At 44.3% G+C, this 24,363-nt stretch overlaps 1 protein-coding gene and 1 non-coding gene across 11 annotated transcripts in view; both read right to left on the reverse strand.

Annotated features, from left to right (window-relative positions):
- Nucleotides 1-24,363, reverse strand: part of ARHGAP10 (Rho GTPase activating protein 10) — a 384,335-nt gene that overhangs the window by 294,111 nt on the left and 65,861 nt on the right.
- Nucleotides 1,996-2,068, reverse strand: TRNAG-CCC (transfer RNA glycine (anticodon CCC)). The gene has a single exon. It is a non-coding gene; the product is annotated as a tRNA-Gly (tRNA).

Consider the following 24,363-nt stretch of genomic DNA (forward strand, 5'->3'; position numbering starts at 1 on the left):
GACTTACAAATAATATTTCACTTATTTCTTATAAGCAGCCTGAAGGGTGAGTGTTGATGTTACCTTAAGTTACAGATGGGTTAAGCAGGTTCAGAGATAGATTAGTGACTTGATCAAACTCACAGACCTCTTTAGACTGCTCATATTATGACCTGGAGGCAAAGGATCAACTCCTTGGTCTCTCAAGCTTCTACTGATGTCTTCTCCATCACATTGTTCTGACTTTTCGGGAGATTTGACATGATTCCCAGAGCCTTTGCACAGATCTCAACTAGTTCTCTTGAATGGCTCAAACTAAATGGATAATAAACTGTGGGAAATTCTGAAAGAGATGGGAATACCAGACCACCTGACCTGCCTCTTGAGAAACCTGTATGCACGTCAGGAAGCAACAGTTAGAACTGGACATGAAACAACAGACTGGTTCCAAATAGGAAAAGGAGGACCTCAAGGCTGTATTTTGTCACCCTGCTTATTTAACTTATATGCAGAGTACATCATGAGAAACGCTGGGCTGGAAGAAGCACAAGCTGGAATCAAGATTGCCGGGAGAAATATCAGTAACCTCAGATATGCAGATGACACCACACTTATGGCAGAAAGTGAAGAAGAACTAAAGAGCTTCTTGATGAAAATGAAAGAGGAGAGTAAAAAAGTTGGCTTAAAGCTCAACATTCAGAAAACTAAGATCATGGCATCCTGTCCCATCTCTTCATGGCAAATAGATGGGGAAACAGTAGAAACAGTGGCTGGCTTTGCTCCAAAATCACTGCAGATGGTGACTGAATGAAATTAAAAGACGCTTGAAATGAAATTAAAAGATGCTTACTCCTTGGAAGGAAAGTTATGACCAACCTAGACAGCACATTAAAAAGCAGAGACATTGCTTTCCCAACAAAGGTCCGTCTAGTCAAGGCTATGGTTTTTCCAGTGGTCACGTGTGCATGTGAGAGTTGCATCATAAAGAAAGGTGAGAGCAGAAGAACTGATGCTTCTGAGCTGTGGTGTTAGAGAAGACTCTTGAGAGTCCCTTGGACTGCAAGGAGATCCAACCAGTCTATCCTAAAGGAGATCAGTCCTGGGTGCTCATTGGAGGGACTGATGTTGAAGCTGAAACTCCAATACTTTGGCAACCTGATGTGGAGAGCTGACTCATTTGAAAAGACCCTGATGCTGGGAGGGATTGGGGGTAGGAGGAGAAGGGGACGACAGAGGATGAAATGGTTGCATGGCATCACCAACGCAATGGACATGGGTTTGGGTGGACTCCGGGAGTTGGTGATGGACAGGGAGGCCTGGCGTGCTGCAGTTCATGGGGTCACATAGAGTCGGACAGGACTGAGTGACTGAACTGAACTGAACTAAATGGAAAATTCATATACCATGTTTCCATGTCCCTCATCCTCTCCTGCATGCTGATTCCCAAGGATGGTAAATTAGCACTACTCTCTAGGAACACCTTCAAGGCTGGCACATACTACTGGATAAGACCAAACCTTTGTTGTCGGTGGTGTTATTTAGTCGCTAAGTTATGTCTAACTCTTGTGACCCCAGAGACTACAGCCCACCAGGCTCCTCTGTCCATGGTATTTCCCACACAAGAATACTGCAGTGGGTTGCCATTTCCTTCTCCAGGGGATCTTCCCAACCCAGGGATCAAACTCACATCTCTTGTGTCTCCCTGCCTTGGCAGGTGGATTCTTTACCACTGAGCCACCTGGGAAGCCCAATATGATGCCTGTGTGCACAAAAAGCATAGCTGACTTAAAAGAATTAAAGGGATCTGCAGTCTTTCAACTGAACTTGCCGCTTCCAGAGTCTCCCAGAGTGGAACTTTTAGGTCTTCAATCTGCAGACAAATGGAAGAGAAAAATACAGCCAGGGTTGGAAGAAATTTGAGAGATGAGGAGTTGTATTTGAGAGCTACTCAGTCTGAGGGCAGAACTCCACATGTAGAGATCCAACCACACTTTATTTGTAGCACGTAGGATCTAGTTCCCTCACCAGGGATCGAACCTGAGTCCCCTGCATTGGGAGTGCAATGTCTTAGCCACTGGACCACCAAGGAAGTTCCTAACCACAGTTTAAATCCAGGTTTGGAGAGCCTCCAGACGCTGGCTGGAATTGCCCCACTCATCCTTGATGGTTTGACAAACGAGATTATTTCTTACAGCACAGCCACCTATGCACCTAATAGTTCTGAACGATTAGACACATACGGACACTTGGAAGGAAGGGAAACCTCTCTGTTCAGATTGTTCTACGTCACTGCCAGGTAGCCCTCTGGGTACATGAGAGCCCCTGAAGTGACAAGACTGGCCCTGGGAATAACGTTGTAACCACAGGATCTCTCTGCAACTTCCCATCCCATCAACCAAACCACTAAACGGCACCCTTGAGGAACCATGGCATGCTCTCTAATTCCCGGTTTGAGATGGAAAATGAAGCAGCCAATAAATGTACCTTTCTCACTCGCGAAATTTGAAAGTCAGGATTCTTCACCATATCAAATCCTAAACTCTTTTTCCAAACGGACAAACTGCACACAGAAGCTCACATTCCTCGGCATGTAGAGACTGAAATCGCTACATTATCAAATATGCACCGGCTCTGCCAAGGGAAGGGCCACCACCTATTCTGCACATCAAAACACGTCCCCAAATTCCTCTGTGTTTTATTTAGAGAAGAACAGGGTGCAGACTCTAAGAACTTCATTTCTTTCACGTCAGATGCATGCCGAGGAAATAATGCTGATGTTAATCCAAGGAACTTGGAAGTGAAACAAAATTCCTCCAGGACTGTGGACGGGCTTCTCATTTTTCCTTCGTGTTTTTCCAGATTTACAGAATTGACTACAGCACCGTGTACAAGAATAGCCGTCTGGCCTCTCTATACTAGTCAAAAAAGAAAGAAAACAACTCATCTGATAGTTTTTAAGTGGTGCAAATGTCTCTCCAGCCCAAAATGCCTTACTGGGCTAGTCATGGCCTGAAGGCCACATCACAGGCTATACTTCAAGCAGCTCAAGGGCCAGTACCATCTGTGCAACTCTTACATTAAAGCCATCCTAGCCCTAACTCTCCAATCCAACCCAATTAGAATGCTTGTGCAGAGTTCTTCTTAATCACAGAATAAACCCCACCTCAAGTCACTAGTAATAGAATGGCCTGAACTGACAAATGCCGGGGGTAAAGGAACACAAGCTGAGTCCACAAAGATGCAGATGCCTCAAAACAAATGCATAAACCAGGACTCGAGACCCAATACGGAGGGGCTTCCCTGGTGGCCCAGCGGTAAACAATCTGCCCGCCAATGCAGGAGACATGGGTTCAATCCCTGATCTGGAAAGATCCCACATACTGTGGGGCAACTAAGCCTGTGCTGTGCTTAGTCGCTCAGTCGTGTCCGACTCTTTGCTACCCCATGGACTGTAGCCCACCAGGCTCCTCTGTCCATGGGGATTCTCCAGGCAAGAATACTGGAGTGGGTTGCCATGCCCTCCTCCAGGGGATCTTCCCCACCCAGGGATCGAAGCCAGGTCTGCCACACCGCAGGCAGATTCTTGACCATCTGAGCCACCAGGGAAGCCCAACTAAGCCTGTGGGCCACAACTACTGAGCCTGTGCTCTCGAGTCCAGGAGCTGCCACTGCTGAAGCCCACGTGCCCTGGAGCCCACGCTCCACAGGAGGGACCACTGCAATAAGAAGCCTGCACACCTGTAACTAGAGAGCAGCCCCCACTTGCTGCCAACTAGAGAAGAGCCAACACAGCAGCAAAAAACCCTGCATGGCCCAAAACAAATAAATAAAAACTAGAAAAAAAGACCCAATATGGAGCATGACAGACAACCAGATACTGTTGACCAAAGTGATCACGTCATTACGAAAAACGCTTCAGAGGGGAATGATCTGGGCAATGCAGAGAATCCCACGGGGCAGGCACACTTCCTGCCTGACCACCCAAGGCAGACCACCACCCAATCCTCACCGCCACACCCTGCCACGTTCCAGACCTCAGCCACGCTGCACACCTCTACAAACACGGGGAGTCTTTTCGGGTGAGGGTGTCTGTACAGAGAGAGGAGCTGCCACCGCAGGCTGTCAGATGAGAACGACATTCATTCAAACTTCGGCCACACATCTAAGCAGCTTCTATATTTGTTTCCTGCTGCTGCTCTAAGGTAAACTACCACCAACTGAGTGGCTTAAAACACCACCAACTTATTATCTTCTATTTCTAGAGGTCAGAAGTCCAGACGGGTCCCTCACGGCTGTATTCCTTCTGGGGCCCTAGAGGAGAATACATTTGCCGGCTTTTTCAAGCTCCTAAAGGGTGCCCACAATCCTTGGCTCATGCCCCCCAGCCGTCAATCACATCCCTCCAACCTCTGCTTCTGTCATTACGTCTCCTCCTCTTACTCTCTTAAGGACCACCGTAACTACAATGGGATCACCATGACAACACGGGATAATCTCACCGCCTCAGGATCCTTACTCCCAACTGCGGAGTCTCTTCTGCCACCAAAATTAACATTCACAGGTTATCCGGTAATTAGGAAGGGACATCTTTGGAGAGTCATTACACTGCCTACCATACCTGATAATGTCGGGTACTCTCCTAACCACCTTGTGTTCACTGATTCATCTGGGTATCACCACAACTCCGAGAGGCATGTTCTGTCATCATGCCCACTTTACAGAGGAGGAAACTGAGACACACAGGTCAAGCACCTCAGCCAAGATCACACAACCAGTCAACAGTGGAACCAAGAGGTACGCACAACTGCCCAGGTGGAGGCAGGATGAAGAACCCTGCCTGAGGCGCCCCCATCTCCCACTGAGTGCTCCCCAGTGAGACCAGATCCCACGGGAGTCAATCTGAAAATCACAGTCTTCCCCTCACTCTACAGGCAGGGAAGAAAGCACAGCTGTGGACAACTAGCTCAATTTCACACACCTAATTCAAGGAGAGCACTCGCTAGAATCCAGATTTTAGTACAGAATCCAGCCTTGGTTTAGCCTGGTGAGGCAAAGAATGGCAGTGACAGGTACACTCTTAGTGGGGGACACGTGGTCCACCAGCTGAATAGCACGTCCCGGAGAGAAGCCGCAAAGGACGTGCACACACACACACACGTGTGTGCACGCATACACATGCTGTGGGATAAGGCGAAGTGCTTAAGTATGAGAAAGAATAACCAGGCTAACACCCGCTCAACTTCTACCTTCTCTAATCACATGAGAAAACAAGAAAAACAAGAAATGCTGATGGACCAACAAAGCTAAATAACGAGAATGTATGTGAAAACGACGGCACCCAGTCCAGTGCTCCTGCCTGGAAAATCCCACGGACGGGGGAGCCTGGTGGGCTGCAGTCCATGGGGTCGCGAAGAGTCAGACTCGACTGAGCGACTTCACTTTCACTTTTCACCTTCATGCATTGGAGAAGGAAATGGCAACCCACTCCAGTGCTCCTGCCTGGAAAATCCCATGGACGGGGGAGCCTGGTAGGCTGCAGTCCATGGGGTCTCGAAGAGTCAGACTCGACTGAGTGACTTCCCTTTCACTTTTCACCTTCATGCATTGGAGAAGGAAATGGCAACCCACTCCAGTGTTCTTGCCTGGAGAACCCCAGGGACGGGGGAGCCTGGCGGGCTGCCGTCTACGGGGTCGCACAGAGTCGGACACGACTGAAGCAACTTAGCAGCAGCAGCAGCAGGATCATTGACACATCCAGAGAAGTACCTAAACCTGAGCAACAAAAACCGGTGGTCCTCAAAGTTTTAGAATAGCAAAGGAAACCACTGACAAAACAAAAAGACAACCTACTAAATGGGAGAAAATATTTACAAATCTTATGACCCATAAGGAGTTAATATCCAACATATGTAAACAGCTCATACAACTCAATATTTTTAAAGTGATTTAAAAAATGGGCAGAACTAAATAGACATTTTTCCAAAGATGTATAGATGGCCAGACATATAAAAAAATGCTCAACATCATTAATCAGAGAAATGTAAATTTAAAACCACAATGAGATATCACTTCACACCTGTCAGAATGGTTATTATCAGAAAGATCACAAATAACAAATGTTGGCCAGGATGTGGGGGAAAGGGAACCCTCGTAAATTGTTGGTAGGAATGAAAATTGGTGCATCCACTGTGGAAAACAGTATGGAGGCTTCTCAAAAAACTAAAAATAGAACTATCATATGACCCAGCAATTCCACTCCTGGGTAGATATCTTAAAAATAAAATGAAAACACTAATTCAAAATGATACACATAGCCCAATGTAAACAGCAGCATTATTTACAACGGCCAAAATAGGGAAGCAACCTAAGTACCCATCAACAGATGACGGAATAAAGGAGGTGTGGTAGAAATACACAACGGATTACTACTCGGCCATTAAAAAGAATGACGTTTTTGCCATTTGTGACAACATGGATGGACCTGCAGGTGTTGTTATACTAAGTGAAGCAAGTCTGACAGAGAAAGACAACTACTGTACGACATCACTTACAGGTGGAATCTAAAAAACACAACAAGCAAGAATAGTGGAGTGGGTTGCCATGCCGCCCTCCAGGGGATCTTCTTGACCCAGGGATTGAACCCGAGTTTCTTAAGTCTCCTGCACTGGCAGGCGGGTCCTTTACCAATAGTGCCGTGTGGGGAGTCCCAAGGTCATTATGACGGGTCCTAGTTCAATGACGGGTGTCCTTTAAAAAAAAAAAAAAAGGACACGGAAACATGCAAAGAGAGAAGACAAGGTGAAGAGACACAAGGAGACGAGGTCCATCTACCACCAAGGAGCAAGGCCTGGGCCAGGCTCCTCCCTCTCAGCTCCGGGAATGAACCACCTCTGCTGACACCTTGATCTTGGATTTCTAACCTCCAAGACTGTGCAACAGTACATTTCCATTGCTTCAGCCACCCCATCTGTGGGATTTCTGCTATGGCAGCCCTAGGAAACAAATACACCATGATAGTTTTTTCTGAAGAAAAATAGGTAACCTTGAAGTGCAAGGTAATATACAGAAGACAAGAACACTATTTGCGAGTACTGTTTTCCCAGATCGAGGATTTAAGCTCAATGACAAAACATAATATTATTCAAACATTTTGGAACTGAATATAGTAACTTGGCAAACAAAGCAGTTTCCAAAATATCTTAAGGAAGGGGAGACAGAAAAGAAAAATAAAACCACGTACAGGGAATACTGTCAAGACAAGCTGCCTTGTTAACCACAGCATATGCTTAAGGTCCAAAATAAATATCAGCCAGGATTTAGATGTCAGAGTGTTCACCTGACGGAAAGAATATAAGCTTTCCCACCCCTCAGCCAGTGTGTCACCTTTCACTGCGCGGACTAGATACTCAGCTGCTGACCAAAGCCAAGAGTTGCAGTTTAAGTCCCCCATTTCTCACAAACAAATACTCATTTCCTTTAATATCTTTCATCTTTTTTAACTTTTGGCCATGCCACACAGCATGTCAAATCTTACTTCCCCAACCAGGAACTGAACCCACACCCCTGAACTGGAAGCCAGAGCCTTAACCACTGGACCATCAGGGAAGTCTCTCGTTTCCTTTAAAATAAAATTATTTGAATCAAACATGACTCACTCTAAGGAAGGCCTAACACCTCCCCGTTTGTACCCCAAATTAAGCATTTCACAAGAAATGCCCGATGACTTGCACTGCCCGTTCACTCGGCACGGCCCAGGGCGTGGGATAAAATAAGAAGAGGACGTGACGGCCGACCAAGGGAGTCACGGCCCCCACTGGATGGGCGATCACCACCCACTCTGCAGAGTCAAAATGACACATTCCAGTGGAGTTCAGCAGAAAACAAACTTAAAAAAAAAAAAAATTAAAGTCATCAGAAAAAAACAGCAAAGAATGGGGGGGCGGTGAACAGGGTTCCCCAAAAATGAGTTAAATTCATATCATAAACCACACGGGAGACAGTGAGGTACCATGAACAAAAGGAGGTGAGTCCTTGCGATGGAAAGAGAACTCCATCTATTCTGTGCCCTATGTAAGTTAGGGCCTTTGAATGCAAGCAATAAAGTCACGAGAACATAACTGCAAAGAGCCAGGGAGAAAAAATAGGGAACAACTTGTGCTAAGAACTTGCAGTACAGTCTGCCCTGGGACCCTCTCTCTGCCGTTAATACCACGCGGCTGCTCTCTGAGTATTTACTTTCCTCCCACTTGAAATGGGGTGTTTTCTTCTATTTCACGACAACTCCTCTTGTCGGAATTGCTGCTGCCCCACAGGGTCCGCGGCCTGGCCATTCCTGGAAGGCCGGGGCCTTTCCAGCATCCTCACATCAACTCAGATGCATTCTTTCAACTTCAGCTCTCACTGCTTTTCCCATCTTCGTTCCCAAAGTGAAATTCTCAGGAGACTCCAAACGGCCCTGCTCATTTCTTTCCCACGGAAGGACGTGACACACGCAGCTGTCTAAGGCCCCTCCCCAGCGACATTAGCCAGCCCAGGGACAGGAGAGGAGGGACAGCCCAAGGTCCTCAGAGAGACACCCCCTCACAGAGGCGGAGCCTCTCTCCCTGCTAAGAGCCATGCGGTAGTTGGCAGAGGACATGAGTGAGACTCACATGCAAGGCCAGTGAGTACAAAACATTTCCTTTAGAAATCCTCCTATGCTGCTGGGGGAAATGTTAATTGGTGCAGCTACTATGGAGAACAGTATGGAGGTGCCTTAAAAAAACTAAAAACTAGAGGTGCCGTATGATCCTTCAAACCCACTCCTGGACACAGACCCAGGGGAAAAAACTCTTAATTCAGAAAAAACATACACCCCTATGTTCATGGCAGCACTATTTATAATAGTCAAGACACGGAAGAAGCAAACTAAATGTCCATCAATAAATGAATGGATAAGATGTGGTACACACACACACACACACACACACACACACAGGAATATTACTCAGCCATTAAAAAAGATGAAATAATGACATTTCCAGCAACAGGGATACAACTAGAGGTTATCATACTAAGTGAAGTCAGAGAAAGACAAATATCATCTACCACTTATATGTGGAATCTAGAAAAAAAATACGCAAATAAATTTATTTACAAAACAAAAATAGACTAACAGAAAACAAACTTATGGTTACCAAAGAGGAAAGGGGATGGGGGAGGATTCAGTTCAATTCGGTTGCTGACTCCTGTCCAACTCTTTGCGACCCCATGAACCGCAGCATCCCAGGCCTCCCTGTTCACCAACTCCTGGAGTCCACCCAAACCCATGTCCATCGAGTCGATGATGCCATCCAACCGTCTCATCCTCTGTCATCCCCTTCTCCTCCTGCCCTCAATCTTTCCCAGCATCAGGGTCTTTTCAAATGAGTCAGCTCTCCGCATCAGGTGGCCAAAGTACTGGAGCTTAAGCTTCAACATCAGTCCACCAATGAACACCCAGGACTGATCTCCTTTAGGATGGACTGGTTGGATCTCCTTGCAGTCCAAGGGACTCTCAAGAGTCTTCTCCAACACCACAGTTCAAAAGCATCGATTCTTCAGCGCTCAGCCTTCTTCACAGTCCAACTCTCACATCCATACATGACCACTGGAAAAACCATAGCCTTGATTAGATGGACCTTTGTTGGCAACGTAATGTCTCTGCTTTTGAATGCGCAATCTAGGTTGGTTATAACTTTCCTTCTAAGGAGTAAGCGTCTTTTAATTTCATGGCTGCAATCACCATCTGAGTGATTCTGGAGACCAAAAAAATAAAGCCTGACACTGTTTCCACTGTTTCCCCATGTACCTGCCATGAAGAGATGGGACTGGATGCCATAATCTTAGTTTTCTGAAAGTTGAGCTTTAAGCCCACTTTTTCACTCTCCTTTTTCACTTTCATCAAGAGGCTTTTTAGTTCCTCTTCACTTTCTGCCATAAGGGTGTCATCTGCATATCTGAGGTTATTGATATTTCTCCCTGAAATCTTGATTCCAGCTTGTGCTTCTTCCAGCCCAGCATTTCTCATGAGGTACTCTGCATGTAAGTTAAATAAACAGGATGACAATATACAGCCTTGACGTAACTCCTTTTCCTATTTGGAACCAGTCTGTTGTTCCATGTCCAGTTCTAACTATTGCTTCCTGACCTGCATATAGATTTCTCAAGAGGCAAGTCAGGTGGTCTGGTATTTCCATCTCTTTCAGAATTTTCCACAGTTTATTGTGATCCACACAGTCAAAAGGCTTTGGCATAGTCAATAAAGCAGAAATAGATGTTTTTCTGGAACTCTCTTGCTTTTTCCATGATCCAGCGGATGTTGGCAATTTGATCTCTGGTTCCTCTGCCTTTTCTAAAACCAGCTTGAACATCTGGAAGTTCACGGTTCATGTATTGCTGAAGCCTGGCTTGGAGAATTTTGAGCATTACTTTACTAGCATGTGAGATGAGTGCAATTGTGTGGTAGTTTGAGCATTCCTTGACATTGTCTTTCGATGGGACTGTAATGAAAACTGACCTTTTCCAGTCCTGTGCCCACTGCTGAGTTTTCCATATTTGCTGGCATATTGAGTACAGCACTTTCACAGCATCATCTTTCAGGATCTGAAATAGCTCAACTGGAATTCCATCACCTCCACTAGCTTTGTTCATAGTGATGCCTCCTAAGACCCACTTGACTTCACATTCCAGGATGTCTGGCTCTAGATGAGTGATCACACCATCGTGATTACCTTGGTTGTGAAGATCTTTTTTGTACAGTTCTTCTGTGTATTCTTGCCACCTCTTCTTAATATCTTCTGCTTCTGTTAGGTCCATACCATTTCTGTCCTTTATTGAGCCCATCTTTGCATGAAATGTTCCCTTGGTATCTCTGATTTTCTTGAAGAGATCTCTAGTCTTTCCCATTCTATTGTTTTCCTCTATTTCTTTGCATTGATTGCTGAGGAAGGCTTTCTTATCTCTCCTTGCTATTCTTTGGAACTCTACATTCAAATGCGTATATCTTTCCTTTTCTCCTTTGCTTTTCACGTCCCTTCTTTTCACAGCTTTTTGAAAGGCCTCCTCAGACAGCCATTTTGCTTTTTTTGCATTTCTTTTTCTTGGGGATGGTCTTGATTCCCATCTCCCGTACAATGTCATGAACCTCCAGGAGTTTGGAATTAGGAGATACACACTATTATATATGAAACTGATAAACAACAAGGTCCTATAGGATAGCAGAGGGAACTATATTCAATATTTTATAATAAACTATAATGGAAAAGAATATGAAAAAGAATGTGTATGTGTGTATATATATATATATATATATATATATATATGTATATACAACTGAATCATTTTGCAGTACACCAGAAACACAATACTGTAAATGAACAAAAGTTCAATTTTTTTTGAAAAAATAATTTTTTTAAAAAACCACATCTTTGGGACTTCCCTGGCAGTCAAGCATTAAAACTCATGCTCGCACTGCAAGGCTAGGCATTCAGTCTTTGGGGTGGGGAATGTAGACCCTGCATGTCACCTGGTACAACTGTAAACAAACCAAACAAACAAAAAACAGAAAAAACACCACATCTTTAAAGGCCAAAATTAATTCTGAAGGTTATTCCATGTTATCATATAAAATTCCACCAAAAAAAGTCCCTAAAGGCAGAAACCAGCCCACTGAAAAAAGTGTAACAGGCAGGGCCTCAGTCCATAGATGGGCAATTTTAATGTAAGGGACTATGCTCAACATACAGAAATGTCAACACTCATCACTGACTAGAAAAGCATTTGCAATTCAGCATGCCCAAATGGTCGAGGTGATTGCCTCACCATCAAGTACTTATGGAGCACTTCAGATGTGCTGGTCACTGCTCCAAGGAAAGACTCTGCATGTTATTAGCTCCTTCAGTCCTCCCTACACCCAGGTGGGTAAGCATTTCCCACGGCATGTTATGGACAAGTGCAAGAAGACAGAGTGTTAAGTCATGGAGCCAGGATTTGAACCCAGGAGCCAGCTTTCGTTTTAACCCATCACAATCTGCTGCCTTGGGACTTCCCTGGTTGTCCAGTGGTTAAGGCTCTGTGCTTCCAATGCAGGGGGCACAGGTTCAATCCCTGGTTGGCACGGCAGCAGGTACAGCCAAAAAGTTTTTAAAAAACTGGGAAAAGAAAACACACACACAGCATCTGCTACCGCATCGCAGGAGACACAAACTATAGAGGCCACCACAACGTGGACACGAGCTGCTTTCCTCACAATGCCCTTACAACACACACACACAGATAATCAAAGAGCTTTCTAGATGGTGTTGAAATGTTGAGGAGGGGTTGGGAATTTTCAGTAAAGGTTTTTGGGCCAGCCCCCAGGAGAGGAAAGCTTCCCGGGATGAGAACGAGCTCTGCAGAGGAAGCCCCAGCCAACAGGAAGGAGGAAACAGCAAACGTGGAAAAGCTGTGAGGAAACCAGTGTGCAGGCTGGGCGGCGAGGCCTGTGAGGGCTGCCTCTCAGCTCAGGCTTCCTCAAGGAGGGCCAGCAGATGCGCCAGGACCCTGGGCAGCAGACCCCACACAAGCCAGGGCTCTAGGGCCACCCTGCCACACACAGGGACCTCCCACAAACGCCCTGCTCACAGAGGGAGGTTACAGGAAGAAGATACACGGTCAACCCGTGAAGCTGCTTAAAGCCTGAGGAAGGTACCCACGTGCCCACAAAACAGTTTAGAAGGTAAGCCCCCCACCAAAATCATAACCAGTTTCAAAATAATCTTCATTTAGCAATACTTAAATTTATGATCAGAAAAAAGCAAGCTGAAGTCAAACAAAACCAAAGAACAGTTGACAGCTGATCATCAGGATGGGCAGAGATCTCAGCATGCCTGTCTGTGACAGTTTATTTTACGTGTGACCTGGGCCGGGCCTGGGGATGCCTAGTTAGCACATTAAGTCTCACTTCTAGGCTTCGTTGTAAAGTGTTTCCAGAAGAACTTACATTCCAGTTGGCAGCCTGAGCAAAGCAGATGGCTTTCCCCCGTGTGGGTGGACACCATCCATCCACAAATAAACACACACACACACAAATTCAGTGTCACCAGTGATGAAAGGAAATTTTAAGTCACAGCTTTTACACGTGATGGCCAACACTATTTTAAACCATAAAATTCAATCTCTGCAAGTATATGGATGAGCCCTTTCATATACTCGTAGAAAGAAAGACATGAAGAACCTTCACCCCACTACTGCCACATCTCCCTTGCTGCTGCTGCTGCTGCTGCTAAGTCACTTCAGTCGTGTCCAACTCTGTGTGACCCCAGAGATGGCAGCCCACCAGGCTCCCCCGTCCCTGGGGTTCTCCCTTATTCCCCGCAAAAGAGGAAAATGTAAATAATCTGGCATTGCAAAATGACAAATTTCTTTTGCATCCACAAAAGAGATATCATATGAGCAGCATTTCCAGAGCAAACACTCAGATAGCCAGTATAAGTAGTATTGACAGCAGATATGCCAACCTCTGAACATCTGACACAGTCCACAAAGTACAGTTAGTTGTTCTTTGAAAAAGTCCGGTCACAAAGCTCCCTGGAGACAGAAAAGCACAGTAAATCAAGCACCAGCGTGACTTCTGGTGTCAGACAGACGGGCTCACACACTAGCATCAGTGGTGACCAGCTGGGTGAACCTGGGCAAGTGACCACCCATTCAACCCTCAGTTTCAACACTGACAACTTGGGGATAATCCTGGATTTTCTATAACAAATGGCAGCAAAGGAAATTATTCAATCAAAGATTACTAAGTTATCCTGTCTGGGTGACACAACAAAAAGGGAAGTTGAGAGAGGAAGTAAATTTTTTTTAATTGAAGTATGGTTGATTTGCAATGCCACGTCGGTCTCTGGTGTACGGCAAAGTGATTCCGGAAGTAAGTCCCCTTGTATCATTTCTTTTTAGATTCCACATGCCATACAATATTTCTCCTTCTCTGACTTACTTCACTCAGTTTAACAATCTCTAGGTCCATTCACGCTGCTGCCAACAGCATGATTTCATTCTTTTTTGGCTGAATAATACTCCATTGTATATATGAACCACATCTTTATCCATGTATCTGTCAATGGACACTTGGTTTGGCTATTGTAAATAGCGCTGCTATAAACACTGGGGTGCATGTGTCTTTCTGAATTAAGAGTTTTCTCTGGATATATGCCCAGGAGTGGGAGGTTTTAAGAAGTAATATCCCCTGCCTCACTAAGAAAACTTTGGGGCACTGTGCTTTGATTGGACCACATTTGAAGGGGACACTGGCAAAACCAAACATCCAGAAAAAAGTTAAGAGGATGATGAGTCCAAAAACCCCACTGATTAAGACTCGCTGTTAGAAAGGTAGAATCACAACTTCTGTTTCGCAATTGTGAAGGTGTGCTCAGTCCTCAGTGGCGTCCAGCTCTCTGCGACCCCATGGACTGCAGCCCGCCAGGCTTCTCTGTCCATGGAATTTCCCAGGCAAGAATATTAGAGTGGGTTGCCATTTCCTTCTCCAGGGGATCTTCCCATTCCAAGAATTTAACCCATGTCTCCTGCACTGGCAGGTAGATTCTTTACCACTGAGCCACCTGGGGGCCCCCTCCTGAATTGTGGGGGATGTTAATTAAGAATTCTCCGATTCACCCTACATGATCTAGAAAACCCAATATAGGAAGAAGCTAAAGGAGGCAGATCTGGTTTAGGATAAAGCAGAACCTGCCAACTGTAATGCAATGGGCTTCCTCACTGAAAACAATTATGAGACCTCTTCACTGTTTGTATCATGGAGATACTGCTGAGGATGGGAGGTCAGAACAGGGGTCCAAAAGGTCCCTGTCCAATGCTAACATTTTCTGATTCTAAGTCAATCAACAGTGAACTATTAGCATCCATACTACTATCTCACCAGTGGCATCAGAGCTCAACTATTAATACAGTACATGCATCATGGATCAGAGAAGCGGGTTTGAAAAACTAACCATTATACTGCATAGGCTTTTTTTTATGATTATGGTATATGGAATTTTTAATGAAATTTTACTCCAAATTCCCAGCAAATGATTTTAGCACATGGATTGCCGAGGCAAGTGTTTTATCATAAGTGATTGGAAAAATTCTACAAAGCACAATATGTTTAATTCTTTCTTCAGTAGGGATCATAGATTTTACCTTTTCAGCAAAAATCCACGAGTAGGAAAGAGGAAGAAAAAAGCAGAAAAAGAGAAACAAGTACACGGGTACAAGCGAGCGTCGCCCTTTCTTCAGGCTTCTACGGTCATTACTACCCAAGCAGCACTAAAAAGAGCCTGCATTTAACCCTGTTTATCGTATCTCATTCTTGTGGAGCCTCAGGGAAAGTCTTAGGGAAAAAGTAAACGCTTCCTTTCTCAGATCTCCAAAGAGTTTTGGCATCAGTTCATCTCTGACCCTGTATTATACAGATTATAGTCTGTAAAACCTTGGAGACTTAAAAAAAAAAAAAAAATACAACCAACCAAAGAGTTAACGTCTGAATTGACTCATTTCTCCAACTCTGCCATACAGGAAAACGCTTCCCAGGGAAACACTAGAAGTATCTAATGTCGATGGAGGATACAGAGATTACACGTTAACAAACCACACAGAATGCTAAGCTATAATATTAATTTGTTTGGGCAGCACCTTCGATCTTTGTTCCATTCTCCACTTTCTTTGAAGTAGAATATGAATGGTGATAACTAGCAGAAGACTTTTCTTTTGCAAGAAGGAACATTTTGTAAGGTTACTCAGATGTTTTATAGTAAAAATAGAAGGTATACCCAGGAATCAAACCGGGGTCTTCTGCACTGCAGGCGAATTCTTTACCAGCTGAGCTACCAGGGAAGCCCATGATTATCTTGGACTTTATAAGAAATGATTACTATTAAAATGGGGACAAATACACAGCATGGTATTCAACCTCAATGTAATGTAATGTAAAACTATTTTCCTCTTGTATTCAGATAGGTTTTTCATTTGGGCAATAAATTCTTTGGTGGGTTAATGTTCTAAAGCCCAGAGCCCTGCAGCACTGCAAAGGTCACTTCTCTTCCAGACAACTCTCTGATTTGCTACAAGGAAACACATATTGGCTTTCTCATTAAGAACCTGAGTCAAATCTGGATTACGCAATTAACTAGAAACAGCACCCCTGAAATCAGTCCCCTAACCTGACTGGGTCTCAAGTTTCCTGATCTATTATCAATATAAAATGAGAGCGCTCAATGATATGTCGTGGCCAATGCAGGAAAAGCAATGCTAATTTTCCTGACATTTTTTAATTCCTTTGAAAAAAATCCAACACTTAACCATGGATGCTTAGGGATAAAAATAACATAGACTTATTTCCCCTGATCCTCCCAGCTAAATCCTAAAAACCCTAGAGGACTTCCCTGGTGGTCAGTGGATTAGAATCTGCCTGCCAATGCAGGAGACACAGGTTTGATCCCTGGTCCTGGAAGATCCCACAAGCCATGGAGAAACCAAGCCTGTGCACCACTGCTGAGCCCACGAGCTGCAACTGCTGAAGCACGCACACCCTAGGGCCTGTGGTCCACAGCAAGAGAACCGCCTTGAAGAGAGCCCCACGCACCACAACTAGTGAGTAACCCCCGCTCTCCGCAACGAGAGAAAGCCTGAGCAGCGATGAAGACCCAGTGCAACCAATAAACAAACAAAAACAAAAACCCTGGAAATAACAGAAGAAAAGCCAGAGGAGAACTCTGAAAGGTGGCAGGAAGAAAGCAAATCAGTTTGTGACTCCAAGACTCAAGGAGCCACACAGCAAAGGACTGAAGAAGGCGGCCGCTTGAACCCACCAGGTCCCAACCCCCATTCTAACAAGAGCAGACCACACACGGAGGCTCAGTCCTACCCCAAAGGAAGGAGGCCCTACAGCAACATCAGGCAGGTCCCACACCATCCAAAAGGGGGTCCATCTGAAGCCCCACCAGCAATAAGCAACTCGGGGAGCCAAGACCCAGAAACTACAACAGGCAGACACACAACGAACCCAGCCACGCACGGCCCAGCGCAGGAAGCCTCTTTGGCTCCACAGACACCCCACTTCCCCTGCCCAGAGACCTCAGAGGGGCCATGCAGCACCTGCAGATGTCTCACCTCAACAAGCCACCAGATCAAGAAAAGCTATCTATCCCCCTACACCCACAGGCAGGGGAGAGCCACTACCTTCAAGGAAGCTTCTAGTCCCCAGACAGCTGAGTCTACCTTCCTCCATCAAGACATGCTCAGTGGCCCCATTTAGGGAAACCCCTTCTGCCCCCTCAACCAGTAAGAGCAAGGAGCTCCAGTGATACCTGGTCAACCAAGGAGATTAATTAACCCTGAAAAGGCTCTGAAATTAACTGATCATTGGAACCACAGCCCACAAATGTGCTAAAACTAAAGAGGGTGACTGCTGGCTAAAATACACAAGTGAGACCCAGAATATTCTAATCTGTCCAAGCAAAATGGATGGACACAACAGAAAAATCACCCGTCAGACCAAGAACCAGGAAAGCCACAAGCTGAAGGACAAAAGCCAATTCACTGATGCCAATCCAGAGACAAGTGAGCTGCTGGAAGCACCTAATAAGGGTTTAAAGCATAAAAGTCATAAAAGTGCTTCAAGAATCTATTACAACTTCTGTTACAACAAATTTAATAATAGAAATTCTTGGCAAAGAAACAGGAGATAGAAACATAACCAAATAGAGATTATATAGCTGGGAAATAAAGTAATAAAAGTAAAAGCTCACAGAATAGGCTCAATAGTACAGTGGAGATGAAAGAGAACAGAATCTATGAACTTGAGGAAAAAACAAACAGGATTAACGCAATCTGAAAAACAGCAAAAAATATGCTGAAAAGATGAACACGGTCTCGGGGACCGACACAGTCTCAGGGAACAACAAAAGAGCTAACTAACATCTGTATCATCCGAGTCCCAGAGAGGAGAGGATAAATGGGATGAGGCTAAAAGAGTGTTCAAAGAAATGATGACTGAAAACCTCCCAAATTTGGTAAAAGTCACAGACATACAGATTTAAGAAAGCTGGGCAAATTCTTGAGTCAGGATAAATCCAAAGAAACCTACGCAGAAGCTAGGGTCAATGGTAAAATATTATAACATCCTACATAAACATTTGAAAACTAAGGACAAAAAATCCGGAAGGCAGGCAGAGAGAAATGACACGCCATCAGGAAGGGAACACCAGTTCAAATGACAATGAACTTTCCATCTGAAACCATGGAGGTTAAAGGAAGTAGCACATTTTTTAAGTGCTGAAAGAAAAGAATTTTCAACTGAAAATTCCATGCCCAACAAAAGTATCCTTCAGGGACGAACGGCAAATGGACATTCTCAAAGGTAACTAAAGGAATGTGTCACTAACAGATCTACTTTTAAACAACAAATGAGTATTAATTAAGTAATTCTATTTTTCTACAGAGACGACTCAAAATTATTTATAAGACCACCTCTTACCTTCAGAGTTTATAATCTAAGTAGGGAGAGATGACCCATACACAACAGAAGTGTCAATAATAATTGAAGATGTTCTATAAATGCCACAGCCAATGGCTAACACACACACACAGTTCAGAGGTAGTTGCCCATATTCTGGGCTTCCATAATGACAGAAAAATTTCACAGCCAAGGGATGAGAAAATGGCCTTGAACAATGCACTGCATTTAAATAGAGCTAATGAAAGGGTGTGTCCCTCATTAAAAAATTACCCAAGCAGAACTAAAGAGGTGGGAAGTGGCAAGTGTGTTTACAGGGAGGATCTATTTGTCTGACATGTGATAAGAGCCTGACCAAGGGACAGAAGAATTAGGCACAATTCCTGGTCCTCAGTGTAATGGGAGCGATGCAGAGGGAAACAGGGTAGTAGAAGCCCAGAAGAGTACTGACTGGACAGTCATCAGCAAACCCAGCAGAAGGTACCACCTTCCTGGGAAAGGTAGGGAAGGCTTTGCAGGGGTGGTGACAGCTGAGCTGGATCTTAATACCTGACACAGAAATGACACATCAGAAAAAAAAATGAGAGTCAGTACATGGAGCCAGGAAATGACTAAGATCTCGAGGTGTGCTCTGATATGCAGTATGGTGGGGCAGTGGGAGGATGAGGCACGCCTCATGCAGCCTGGGTCAGTGGTAAGGACCTGGGCCGGGAAACTGGATTTCCATCTTGAGGGTGAGAAGGAGTCACAGAAGAATTTTAAGCAGAGGAATAATACTGGGGAGGGGTGGGTTTATTAATTTTGAGGACCCTATATGGAATCAAAGGGAAGGAAAAGAGACAAGAGGAAGGAGGATCAGTTAAGATCACTCAGTGGATTCTGATCCAACAGAAGTTTGGATGCACAACGTGCAAGGCTCCAGGTCAGATGCTTAAAACACAATGACAACTGACTTCTCTCTCTTGTCTTCCAAACCCAGAGCATCCCTGGTAGGACAGAAAGGACTAGAAGGCAGAAACCACATTCTAAACTCATTTCAAAGCGAGAATCAGCATAACCTGTGAGAGAAGAGCCAGATGATGTGAAGGAAAAGACAAGAATGAGGTTTTTACATTAAGAAGGGTAAAAAGTGGGCAGTATCTCCACTCTTGAAATAGAGGAGGAAAGAGGTGGAGTAGGGTTTGGGTGGAAGGTTAAGTAGGAACAGATTCCCTAAGAATCTGTTCTGGCAGCATCTCTTCCAAGAGGACCCTTGAGACAGCCTCGCCACTCACTAGGCTGAGGTCTCCCTTTCCACCATGTTCAGAAACCAAAATCTACTCACAGCTATACTGACTGATTTTACCACACTGCATTACGTTAATGTACGTGTCAGTCTCTCCTAGTAGGTTCCCCAAAGGCATAATTTATATGTACCTTTGTATGTCTACTGCATGCCAGTCAGTAGGTAGGGCTTCAATAAACATCAAAAAATGGAGAAAATATAGGAAACTCCATATTGTAGCAAAACCACTGTATATTTACTTTCTAGTGCATTCTTAAATCATTCCTCCTCTACTATCAGAACAGAGAGAAAATATTTAAATAAATAGCTCTGGGTATTCTATCTGTGACTAAAAAGTCTGAGAAAATTAATCATGTTCCCGCAAAACATAAAGGACGGCATTATAACGTTCAATCAAAAGAATACAAGCCTGAGGTTCCAGCAGGTCCTCCACGAGCCATTTATTGAGCATCAGCTACATCCAAGGTGCCATGGTGACTACCACACAGCTCCCACCTTCCAGGAGCTCACACTCTGGAAGCTCCCTGTCAATTGCAGTAGTAAACACTGCTTCACAGAGAAATGTCTGTAATAAGCACATGCAAAGAAACAACACTGCTAATCAGAAGAGAAATGAAAATCAGAACTGCAAGGAAGCATCACCTCACACCAGGAAGAACGGCCATCATCAAATATCTACAATCAATCAATACTGGAGAAGGGTGAAACAAGGAGGACCCTCCTACACTGCTGGTAGAAATGGAAATTGGTACAGCCACTAAGGAAGGAAAATAGTATGGAGGTGTCCTAAAAAAACTAAAATCAAGAGTTACCACGTGATCCAGCAACCCCACTCCTGGGCATATACCCCGACAAAACTCTTAACTTGGAAAGACACTGACCCCAGTGTTCACTGCAGCACCATTTACAACAGCCAGGACGTGGAAGCCACCTAAACATCCATCAACAAGTGAATGAATATGTAATACAATGGAATATCACTCAGCCATAAAGAAGAATGAAATAATGCCATCTGCAGCAACATGGAGGAACCCAGAGATTATTATACTAAGTGAAGTCAGAGAGTAAGTCATATGATATTATAGATGGAATTTTAAAATAGGATACAAATGAACTTACTGACAAAACAGACTCACAGACAGAAAACAAACTTAAAGTTACCAAAAGGGGAAGGGTTGGTGGAGATAAATTAGGAGTTAAGGATTAGCAGATACAAACTATTACCTATGAAATAGATAAACAAGATAGAAACTAATACATCAGATCAGATCAGTCACTCAGTCGTGTCCGACTCTTTGTGACCCCATGAATTGCAGCACGCCAGGCCTCCCTGTCCATCACCAACTCCCGGAGTTCACCCAAACTCACGTCCATTGAGTCCGTGATGCCATCCAGCCATCTCATCCTCTGTCGTCCCCTTCTCCTCCTGCCCCCAATCCCTCCCAGGATCAGAGTCTTTTCCAATGAGTCAACTCTTGGCATGAGGTGGCCAAAGGACTGGAGCTTCAGCTTTGGCCTCATTCCTTCCAAAAGATAAACAAGGCCCAACTGTATGGAAAAGGAATTATACTCAATATCTCGTAATAAAGTGGGAAAACTGTGAAGTACAGTATACATATTATATATGCATGTATACCTGTATATATATGAATACTATACTTCAATAAAAAAGAAGAAGAAAGAAAATTCTATGTCCTCTGAAGACCCATAACCCCTAGAAAGCCCCCTGAAGGTCTCATGAGCAGGCCAAGCGCCGGCCCTCAGGCAAAGGAATTTGGGGCTACAGCAGAACGGAGATGATCTAATAAGTTTTAAAGGGAAAATAATGGGAGTAGGAAGAAAGCAACATAACTAGGCTAAAAGGAAAAAAGCAAGGACACTACATCCTTTTAAAAGGTACTTTCGAAAGAAAAGTAGACCACAAAAACTGCAAACGCCACCCGACTGGCAGCTGCTACCTCACAAAGGAGGCCATGGGGGAAATTAATGCTTTGTTAGCTCCGCACTTACCTGGACCTGACTGTCAGTGGCAACGTGACTGGATACTTAGAATACTGAAATGCATACTTCCTTTCACGGTTAAGTATCTATGATGATGGTTGCCCTGATGAATGGCTCAGTGGTAAAGAATCCACCTGCAATGCAGGAGACACGGGTTCGATCCCTGGGTCAGGAAGATCCCCGGAGAAGGAAATGGCAACCCACTCCAGTATTCTTGTCTGGAGAATCCCATGGACAGAGGGGGCTGGCGGGCTACAGTCCAGGGGGTCGCAAAGAGTTGGACACGACCGAGCACCCATGACACACAAAGATGACATGCTGGAGAGAACCCACACAGTCATCAGAAGCATCAATTCACTGGGGCTAAATTTACCATGGTAACTTACATGACAGAAAGGCAACAGTGCGAAAACGAACATTCATGTTTCAAACAAACACTTAAGCGCACTGTAATACACTGGTCACTACTGGCAGGATCTTGGGGTACTCTGACCTCTCAGCCTTGTCTCCTCATCTGGAATATGGGGCTAATGGAATACTCGGCACAAATGGGAATAAATCATCTAAAATTCCATACAATAGAACAACACAACAAAAGAATACATACTACGTGATTTCATTTCTAGAAAATACAGAAAGAGGAAAAAATTGCTGCTGGAAGTCAAGCAGGCACAGAGGGGCTTCTGAAGCGTCTGTAATGTGTGGTTTGTTCTCGCTCTGGGTGCTGGTTACCCAGATGTGTACAATTCATGAACATCCACCCAGGTGTATACAGATGAAAGCATACTCTCAGGACTTCCCCAGTGGTCCAGTGGTTAAGACTCCTGGCTTTCACTGCAGGGGATGCAGGTTCAATTCCTGCTCCAGAAACAAAGATCTTGCATGCCGTACCATGCAGCCCCCCCAAAAAAAGTGTATTTCTCTCCATATATGCTAAACTTCAATTAAAAGTTTTGAAAATGAAGATAATTATAGGCTCCTCTTCAAGAGGATGTTGTGAGAATTTAACTGTGTTGTAAACATTAACTGTATAGAAAGTGCTTGTGACCTAATCCATGGGTGAGAGTACATTAAATCTTAGGTACTCCTGTAATCTTCCCAGTGCTGACCACATGAGAAGCTCCGGTAAATGCTCACTGAATGAACAAATCCCTAAGGTGAAATGAAACACTGCCAACCTCTGCCATCCCAAAACTACAGTAAAAATTTACTATAGCACTTATTCTGCACTTTGCACATAACAATTTACATTCAAGCTTGTCACTGCCTACACTTATAACTCCCTAAGGGCAGAGCACACGGTCATCTGTGTATCCTTCACAATGCACAGAACAGCACAGAGGCTCAATAAATGTCTGCTGATTCTGGGATCTGAAGACAATTCTAAGAATGGAAGAATTATTTAAAAATTGTTAAAAAAAAAAAACTGCAAAATACCAACCCTTCCAAGTTTTATTTTTAAAAAAAATTATTTTCGATTGGAGTACAGCTGATTAACAATGTTGTGACAGTTTCAGGTGAACAATGAAGGGACTCAGTCATACATATACATGTATCCATTCTCCACATACTCCCATCCGGTCCAGGCTGCCACATAATACTGAGCAGAGCTCCATATGCCATATAGTAGGTCCTTGTTGGTTATCCACTTTAAATACAGCCATGTATACATGTCCATCCCAAACTCCCTAACCATCCCTTCCCCCCAGCAACCATAAATTCCTTCTCTACGTCTGTGAATCTCTTTGTGAATCTCTTTCTGCTTTGCAAGTAAGTTCATTTGTATCATTCCTTTTTACATTCCACATGTCATACAATATTTCCCCTCTGTCTGACTTCACTCAGTATGACAAATCTCAAGGTCCATCCATGTAGTTGCAAATGTCATTATTTCGGTTTTTTAACGGCTGAGTAATATTCCATTGTATATATGTACCACATCTTCTGCATCCATTCCTCTTTTGATGGACTTTTAGGCTGCTTCCCTGTCTTGGTTATTGTAAACAGTGCTGCAATAAACAATGGGGTGCGTGCATCCTTTCGGATGTTTTTTTCCAGATACATGTCCAGGAGTGGGACTGTAGGGTCACACGGTAGCTAAGCTTTATTTTTTAACATATTGAAAACCTACCTACTAGGTAAATCTTAAGTAGGTTTAATCATGTCCACGTTTCCACTTGTTCACTCATTCATTCATTCCACAAACACAATGATGTACACAGGTACACAGGATCCTGTGTCCACATTCCAAGAAGCTTACTGTTCAGGAAGATGTGTAAACAGGCATAATTCGTTTCTGGGAGGTACCTCTGCAGAGGGATTTTAGACTAAATCCCTGAGTCGGTGACTCCTTGGATTTTATGCTAATTCTCTGAATTGGTGACTCCTAGAAAACCTGGGCAGCATACCTGTGAACTCTAAGAGGTGAGGGAACCACCCATGCTTTCTAACTTAAGGAAGAGACCAGAGCACGTGGAGCTCCTACCCAGAGTCCGGGCTGAGATGGATAAACCTCTAACTTCTGTGCTGGCAGGCAGGGGTTTTCGGTCCATTTCTTCACCAAGGCTGCAGCCACAGGACAGTCCTG

The sequence above is a fragment of the Bos taurus genome, chromosome 17 (assembly GCF_002263795.3).
Source record: "Bos taurus isolate L1 Dominette 01449 registration number 42190680 breed Hereford chromosome 17, ARS-UCD2.0, whole genome shotgun sequence".
In the NCBI taxonomy this organism is placed as follows: Eukaryota; Metazoa; Chordata; class Mammalia; order Artiodactyla; family Bovidae; genus Bos; species Bos taurus.